The sequence below is a fragment of the Schistocerca americana genome, chromosome 1 (genome assembly GCF_021461395.2).
Source record: "Schistocerca americana isolate TAMUIC-IGC-003095 chromosome 1, iqSchAmer2.1, whole genome shotgun sequence".
Taxonomy (NCBI): Eukaryota; Metazoa; Arthropoda; class Insecta; order Orthoptera; family Acrididae; genus Schistocerca; species Schistocerca americana.
In genome coordinates, this window is record NC_060119.1 from 861,939,764 (window position 1) to 861,949,796 (window position 10,033).

Genomic DNA, 10,033 nt, shown 5'->3' on the forward strand with positions numbered 1-10,033 from the left:
TGTACTGTTGTGCTATATAGGTCAATGAAGTACACGATTCAGACTTGATATATGTTGGTTTTTTCGTGTTTCCTAGTACTAGTATCAACTGAGGAGTACAATACTAGTACTAGCAACAATATTAATATAACATAAGAAGTAAGAAACTAAACTCACCAAACACAAATTCCCAGAGAACATATGAAACTTTATTCAAAAGAAGAAAAGGAAAAAAGATGAAACACCCCCAAACACCACTAAAACCCACCATTTTCCATAATTTTCATTAAAACCCCGGCCCCTCCTCAACAAGAATCTAGCTATGAAATCGTGGTGGATAAATTTGGCCAACACACTTAAGGAAACACTTAAACAGGCAATATGTATCTAGTACACTCCATCTCCAAGAATATTAATACAGATAGCTCTATAAAGCTGAAATGCGACATTTCTCTCTCCACGCAACAGATTATATATACAAACCCCAGTAGCTGAACTTCTGAATACAGTGTTTATGATTGACGGCAAGGTGTTGAAAGCCCATCTTCCACAAATCTCTGTATAATGAAAACCCATCTTACATCACTATAGAACCTTCAACCTGAATTATTATCATAAATAATTTCAGTGCCAGATGGAATATTATGATCTCTGTAAAAAAACAGTAGGTATGTTAAGGTTGGTCTTGTTTGTCACATTCTGGTATCTTTACTAAAGATCCATCCAGAATCATCATCAAATTGCAGGTGTATCTGATTCTCAAATAAATTAAAATGAGTGTAAAATAATGTTTAAGTAAATAACAAACGTGCGTAAAGAATTTGAATATAGTTCACGTGTTTGACGCTTTCATAGGTAGTCAACACTCACATTAGTTAGGTTTCGATCCCTTGCTTATTTGATAGTACTCAAATTTAGTTCAGCATCATGATATGCAACGTACTGCAACTGTTTTCTTCTTCACATACTTTCTCACTATCACTTTGATATGTATCATAAACTTACAACTATATTTGTTCTTTCTTATGTCTGTATATGGTACCTAACACTCTACAAGTATTTATCTCTCATGACTTTAGGACATGTCGATGCATCAATCCCTGGAAGAAAAAAATAAAATTAACTTAAAACTAAATCTTCATGGATAAGTATATAGCGGCTCACTGCCTACTAATACTTTCTTCATATTCTCAACCATGTACTCATTCACTTCAGTGTGCAGTCAGGCTATCACAAAACTTGCTTCAAGTCATGCGTGTATCTCTACTTAAATTATAAATCCCCAAGATAAAGTGTATTAGGGGCATGGTGCGACCTCTTATACAGTTTACCACTTATGCTGTATTCGCTTGATTAATTGCAGCAAGCTTTTGTCGCCTATGAAGTGTGAACAGTGCATGGGATCAATACTTAAATTTGTAAATATTGTACATACACAGATATACTGTATATAGTAGCATAACTTAAGTAAATATCTCGTACTTTAACATCCCTTTCCTGCATATATAATTCCTTAGCTTATCTTTGTGTGTCTGTGTATTGTGTAGATAAGCTTAGTTGTAGTGTAGAGTCTCCCTTAATTTTCTATGTTTCTGTTTATTTGATAAGTTTTACAAATGCTAGTGCAGGCTGTAGCTCATCTGTTTTGTTTGTTCTGCCTGTCTAGCGCACACGTGCTTGCAGTTTGTTGACCAGTGTGCTTTCCAATGAGCATGCAATGCGTCTTTCTTATACCACTTGCATCATGGTGAGTTGTATATTGCATTGCAAGCTACCATGCGTTTCACACTTTCGTTTATTTGTTCACAACTGGGCTATGCACATGGTGATGTGTTGTATTTAAAGTATCTTCGTCTCTAGATACATTAAAGTAGAATTCTTCCTTGTTACAACCACTCATCTTATCGTTTAGACATTTGACATGTAAGAAAATATACAGACAAAAATTTTCCTTAACAACTAACAACATAAATTCTGGAATGTGACTTTCCAGCAGCCTAAATCTAATATTATTATACATATATACAACTTAGCAGGTATACAGCCCTCCTTTCAATATATATACATTTTCAAGTCTTTGTGTGGATAGAGGTCCATATCTTTACCCATGTTTGTGTGTACCAATCTGTAAGCCCCCGGGTAGGGGATTTTAGTAATTATGTATGCTCCAATGTATAGTAGTTGCCACTTATGGTTCAGTTTTCCAATTTTTGTGGATTTGGGATGTGTTCCAGGCAACACCTTTTGCCCTACATAAAATTGTGTTGTACATTTTAGCTTTCTGTCACAAATTCCTTTCCTGTATTTAGCCCAGATTTCAGTGTTGATTACTGCTTGTCATATTTTATCGTCCAGTGATAATTCCTGTATTGGAATCTTGGGCAAAGGTATCTCCTGCATCTCCTTGTTTGTAATTCAACATCAGCTCATTTGGTGTAAATCCAGTTAATGTATGGAGCAGGTTATTAACAACTTGTAAGAGGGGAGTGACATATTTAGTCCACTTCATATGTTTTGAGGTATATAGGTCCTTACGAACCTGCTGAATTCCTTGAACACCCTTTCTATAGGGGATGCTTTGAGGTGAAATTTGGATACTAGAATGGGTCCATTTGGTTAGAATCTACAAACTCTTTTCATTTATATCCAATAAAATACAAGGCATTATCTGTTAACATGACTTCTGGTATTCCTACTCTTGCAGAATTATTCCTCTTTGATTCATCTTATAATTGAACTGGCTGTAGCGTTCTGTACAGCATACAATTTTATGTATTTGATGAAAAAATTATGCAGACCTGCTGTATACTTGATGTGACCTTTACCTCTGGGATAGGGTCCAGCCACATCCAAAGATACCTTTTCTAGAGGTTTTTAGCCACAATGGGATGTAGTGCAATCTGTTTGGAGAAGTTAGAATGTTTTGTTGTCTGGCAGACAATACACTTTCTTAGCAACTGTAGTACTCTTCATCTAAGGTTGGAGAAATAACAATATTTACCTATTTTGTCAGTGCGCTTTGCAGTGCCGTAATGGTCCCAAGTATTGTATGTGCACAAGATGAAATCATCCACATATTCCTCTGGCAAACACACACGCCATTGTTCTTCTTCGAGATGGTTCCTATGGAACAGAACACCTTTGTGAATAGTGAAAAACCTTTTCAATTTTTCACCACCGTTTTGCATTAGTTTCGCTCTTAACTTATTTACCTTGACACATGTGGACATAGTATGGTTGGAGTGGTTTGTCTTCCATAAACATAGCTCTTATTTCACCTTCCTGCTCTAAAGGATCGTAAAATTCCTCTAAGCCTTGTGGTAACCGAGAAAGAGCATTAGCTATTATGTTTTGATTTCCTTTTATGTACACTATTTCAAAATCGAATTCTTTAAGATACATATACAACCTCGCTATCCGTTGGTGCAGCAATTTACAAGTTAACAAAAACGATATTGACTGATGGTCACAGTATACTTTTGTGTGTGTTATTCCAAAGGAAATATTCAAACATTTTAAAGGACCAAATTACAGGCAAACCCTCCAACCCCATAATTGAATATGAACTTTTAGCTTCAGATACGGTGTGGCTGTCGAAGTTGATTATTTTAGGGATGAGTTTTCCTCCTTCTTCTACCATTTGAAAAAGGAATGCACACAAACCCTGAGAAGATGCGTCAGTGCATAATCAAAAAGCCATCTTCATGTCTGGTTGAGATAAAATATTAATATTTAATAAGGCATATTTGATGTTCTCGAAATCGGTTTGACATTGCTTGTCTCATAACCAAGGTCCGTTTTTCTGGAGAAGATTGAGTAAAGTAGTACTGTTCATAAGTTGGTTAGGGATGAATTCCCTGAAAACTGAGACTAGGCCTAAGTACTCCCTTAACTGCCTATTGTTTTGAGGAACATGACAGTTCCTAATGGCATCAAGTTGTTTAGGATCTGGCAGTATGCCTTCTGAAGAAATTATGTGTTCTAAAAATTTTACCTTTTCTTGTCCTAAATTAGATTACTTGAGATTTGCTGTTACTCCATGTTCAGAAAAGCAGTTCAATACTTGTTCAATTAATCTTAAGCGTTCTTCGCAAGTGGGTGTGATGACTAAAAGGTCGTCAACTTATACTGTTTCCTCAAAAGTTCAGGCCCTTGCACTTTGTCCAGAGCAGAGATAAATACACCTTTAGTTACATTCAATCCAAACAGTAACACTTGAAATTCGAAGCTCCTGCCCCACATACAAAGTCGGACACTTCCGACTTTCTTCATGTAGTTTTATTTACCAATACGAAGACCAGAGGTCGTTTATGGTAAGAAATTTAGCATTATGGAATTTCATAGGCTGTTCCTCTAAATTGTCTGCACGTGTTTGGACTAGTACAATAATATTATTAATGTCATGTACGTCGAGGACCAAGTGCACCTTGTCATCCAGCTTACTCAGGGCCAAAATAGGACTACAGTAAATGGAAAATGGTGGTTGTATTATGTCCCATTCAAGCATTCTGTTAATCTCTTTTCTTACTGCTTCCCTCTTTGTCCATGGTATGGGGTATGAAGTAGAACAAAAAGTTTCGAGAGGATATACTTCCATTTTGTACACAAAATCCTTAATGAAATCTGCTCTTTTTCAAATTAATGTATATAAGCAAGTATCAGTTCCCTAAGTTCCACTTGCTGTTCTCGAGAGAAGCGCTTTGATTCACTTCCGTTTGTGCTTATTGTGTCGACGTTTACCTCTTCTGCTGCTGACTGTTCGTTGTTGTATGTGTTGATAAACATGACTATGGGATTTACCAATTCAACCTCAAAGTCGTGAGTAACTTCAGTTTTATATCCTTCATTACTTCCTCTCATTAGGTCTACTGCAAATGATTGGTTATTTACAGTGGAATGACATTGGCCCTTGCCTATTTCAATTTGTTGTTGGTTTGTCCCAAATGTATCCATACCAATTAAAATCAACTATTAATTTCTGTACTATCAAAAAATTGCATCATACAGAAAACTGTCGTAATTGGATGGGAATTCAAGCTTGTATTTTGACTCCTTTCGATTTATGACCAGTCGCAGTTTGTACCTTGCAATTTTGTACTGGCAGTGTGGGTATACGCCCATGTTTCTTCAGTTCTGGAAAGAATCCCTGTGACATCAAATTAGTCATAGCACCTGCATCAAGCACAAAGGGCAGATCAAGGTCAAATATTCTGGCTTCACTAGTAGCTTGTAACTTGCCTCTGTCAAATTTCCCTGTGTATCCTCATTACTTTGTTACAGATCATCTTTCACATCACAACCCTGACTGTATCTGATGAAGCAAGTGTCGATCAAGTTAGTCCCCCACTCTCTTCCTAGGTCACAGAACGGGGCCCTACTGTGACTGGTTCAAGTTTACCAGCTTTGCGGTGGCGTTCTTATTCGCATTAGGTGTAACTTTTGCGATATGGACTGTTGTTGTTTGATTACGCCAGTTAGTATCCTGTGAGGCTCTCGACTCAAATACTCTTTGCCTTTGCATGTTATTTGGCATATGTGCGTTACTTTGCTCGTCGAATTCCGCTGTCTGTGGAGCTTCCACTGTCTGGTATCGTTTTGTGTTTGCCAAGCGATCGGCTGATTATTGCCGGTAGCTTGTGTCTGTACATATTGTACAGGCTGGCCATACGCCACTTGCCCATTTCTTTTAAATTTACCATTGAATTTATGACTTTCGCCATTGCCTTTGTGATTACTGACACCATTACCATAGGTCTTTGAGGGGTAAGGTTTCCATCCATGTTGTACTATGAATCCGTTGTTTACTTGTTGGTCCGTAAATCCCTGTGGCACTAACTAAGTATTAACAGGCCTGGGTTGTACTGATCTCTCTTTGTATATCAGATCTATTGAGTCCAGTACAGACAGAAAGTATTCAGCGTCGCATTCCAGGATGGTAATGAGATTCCCCCTAATGTGGGTAGGTATATGACTCCTTAAAATTCCAGCATGTCTACTTGAGATACCGGGTTCGTCCAGTATCTGGTTTTATTCAAATATTTTTCAAAATAGCTCCTTAAACTTCCATGACGTGCTACACTATGGAGCTGGGTTGAATACTTCACGTCAGAGCCTCTCTTGTACGATCTCAGTCCAATATTTATCCAGAAAGGCTCTCTCAAGCTGGCCTCGTTCCACCATTTTTGTAGCCCATAGCAGACCGTCAGCCTGTGTGTATCCAAGAACAAATCTAATTTTCTTGGCTTCAGTCCAGGTACAAGGTAAGACATTTCGAAGTGCTCTGATAAAGACCATGGGGTTTGTTCTTTTCCCTTCAGAGGTAAATACCGGAAATTGTCGATGCATAAGTAATCCTTCATATGCAAGTAACATTGATAAATATACCTCGCTGCCAGTGACAGGCGTGTTTATGTTCGTTAGTGAAGTAGCGCATGACAATTGCGCTTGCTCGAAAGATACAGCTGCTGGCAAGTGTTGTTGCATTCTGCAACGTTCACTATTTTGTGGGTAACCAGTGAAGGTATCTAACTTCTCTAAAAGCATAGGTTTGCCTTCTGTCAAATGTCAGTAGTTTAAGCAATACTGCCTCATAACCTTTCCTCTGCTTCCTTTAAACCTGACTCTATTTTAGCCAGAAATTGACTTTCTTTCTCTTTTTGAGCTTCCCCTACTGTATTTACACAAATCTTCCACTCCGATACTACCTTTTCAGTAAGAGTGCTACCCTTATCCAGTATCCCGGTATCAGCTTTTTCAGTTATTTCCTTTACATCTGCATATATCTCATCTCTCTGTTTTGTGGCAAATTTTGACTGTAAACTTAACTCGTCCACTCTGAGACTTCTGTAAGTAAGTTTTTGCACACATCTTGCAGCTCGCTGACTGCGTCGGTCACTTTTTTTACGGACGCATCCACTTGGGATTGCATCTCCTGAATTTGAGAATATGCTTCACTAACGTTTTGTAACTTACGTGCAACTTTTTCCTGTTTATCGTCTACGGATGATAGTCTTTCTGTTAAGGTATTTATATTGCGGGACATGTCGGTAATTCGTTCTTGTTTTAGTTGGTTACCTAGCTCTGTTAACTTCCTGGATTGTTTGCTAGATAAGTCAGTGCGTATAGTTTCCCTCACCCCACTAAATTGTTGACTAATACTATTCTTGAAATCGTTAAATGCCTGATTTTGCTTTGTAAATTGTTGTGCTATATTTTCCTGATGTTTTGTGAACTGCTTTGTTGTTTTGCAAACTGTTTTGTGATTTGTTCCATGAGGGTTGTCAAATTGCGTGTCTCACAAATATTTACATTGTTTTTACGATCTGTTTCTTGTTCTTGCTGTCGCGATATCGTGAGCAATTAATCAAAGGAAGTTTCGCTGTTGTGCTCTTCAGTTTCACTATTTGAAAAAATGTTTCCCAGTGAGAACTGAGAAATTGTCTCATCGAATGGGACACCAACCTCGTTTTTTGGTTGCCATTGGCCAGTTCACGAGTTGGCACATTATCTTCGACTGTTGCCAACCTCGGATTTCTGGCATCTTGGCATATTGCATTTTGTAATGAATTTTCAGCAATGGCCATTTCCTTTGACTCCATTGTGAATAGTTTTTAACAAAATTATGAATAAAATTTTTCAAAAATGCAATTTTGTCTGTATCGGTACTTTTCAATTGAAGTAGGCTTAGCTGCATTTTCACTAATGAACCAGGTTATTATCTGACATAGTCGTATAGAATTTAAATGACTTTTCTTGCATTTTAATTATGGCTTTGTACAAATTTTCACCTTTTCTGTACAAATGCACTTTCCATAAAGGATTTTAATCGGAAGGAAAAGAGATTATCTGCTGCCGGGGCCATATAAGTATACAGCATAGCAGCTTCCTACCCTTGCTGCTGAAATCAGCATTTGCAACTTGTCTCTTTTGTAGACGGAATTTAATTTTAATTTGCTCCTTCAGTTGTTTTACCATTCCCAATCTCATGGACATGTAATAAAAATACAATAAAAGTTTCATTAGTTTCTTGTAACAATAATATGATTCATTTATCTCAAAATTTTTTATCTTAGCAACTGAAAGGCCTGTTCATATTTCGCTTGGCGCCGTCTTGTCATAGTCGCCATTGAATAGGGATATGGAAATGGATTAAAAATTGCTTGTATAATTAGAAAATTGATTGGGAAGAATAGTTGAGAAAATTTTGACCGTATTTACGAATCTGTGCACAATCTTGGGTGGACTTTAACTGATAACAATATCAACAGACCTTGTATGTCATTACATTCAAGGTCAATAAACATAATTTGCATTACTTACTGCAACTTCCAGCAGTATAAGGAACCAAATAATCACTGCAACCATTGACATTGCCAATCTGTGTACAGGTTATTAATCTCACGACGCACAATGTTTTCAGTATAAACAAACGAATTTCAATAGGTGCCTATCAGGTCTGAGTCATTACCCTCACATTAATTCCATTGTGTTTAATTTTGAGTGTGACAATGTCAGTGAGGGAATGCTCCTCCAGATACAGCATTCATTATTCTTGTCTGCACCGAACCTCTTGATGTAGGATCTCAGCAGTGAGTGAATGACGAACAGATAGGAGTTGAATTAATAACCATGGGAAAAAATATTCCTTTTCTAATAACTTTTTATAATACTTTTAATGAATGGTTAAAATATACATTTTTAACAACGCTGGTACAACAGATCCAAGCGTTCATCTCTACGCTACTACTTTCTGAAACATAAAGATGAAGATACAAGAATTCATAAACTAAAGACCATATTTCTTAATTTGCTTCATAGAGATATTTAACGATGCATCAAAACATTATGTTCTCCACAAAACAACTCGTTAATTTACTTTTGGCGGTGTCTTTGATTTATAGCTCATTCAGTTTACATATAGAAAGTAATATGATTCAATAAAATGTCACACAGCAGGAGATATCACAAACCACATGCCGCTTGGTGAAGTTAAGCAAACGTTTCTTCCTTTGATTACAGACCAATTTGAAAATTACATCATAACACTCTGTACTGAAACTACAGGCCCACCAAATCCATAATCCCACCACAAGGTCCCCCCTTTTATACTCGGTTTTTCCAAAAGTAGACTCATCAGGTTCGTCAATAACATCTGACCCCCCCCCCCAAAGGTCCACTATACTTTAAAAATTCCACACACACTTCCTGACCAATAGAGTACCAGTCAAGAATGGTAAGCTCACTCACATGACATTCATGAACACACAACCACACAAGCCATCTCAGACACAAAAAATATGTGATCTTTATGATATCTCTCAAGGCCAGCTTCGACATCTCAAACGAGATTCCTCTTTGGCACGAATCGAACGCCATAATTTGCCTTTGGTGCATCTCTAGGCATGTAAATCATGGGTATGAGACATGAAACACTAATCAGGTGCGTATGTTTGCTGCACTCACGACAGTGAACATAATCCAGTAGTAGCACACACAACTGCAAGAAACGAAACACAGACATGTCTGTGCCTAGTGCCTCATTCAAATCATATTACAAAGGTAGGACAAAAAGTAAAAATTGTCCAGAATGAAAATTAAATCTCAGCAAATATCTCAGAATCACCAAGAATGAAAGTTAGTACCTAATAAATTGAAGCAACTCACTATCAGACTAAGGTGTGATTCAAAATATGTACACAGATTGTTTAAAGTTATCAACAAAAAGTTTACACAATATTTATTCTTTGGCGACATATTCATTTATTTCTGTTTATAATTAGATGTTTTGCCATAGAAGATACTTGATTTATTACCTATTGCTCGAAAATAAACAAATTAATACCTATAAGTGATATACGACATCATTGGTCAAAGCCAATGCGTTAGAACCCATTCTTCTGTGTACCCATCTGGCTTCAGTGGTAGCCCTAGTAATTCTTACTAGGTTATCAACAAAGGCAAGGCGTATGATATCGACTTTTTTGCTTTTTTATCTAATATTTGCTGCACGTATTTCCTTTTTATCTTATTTAGTACCAAAATTATTGCCTTGTTA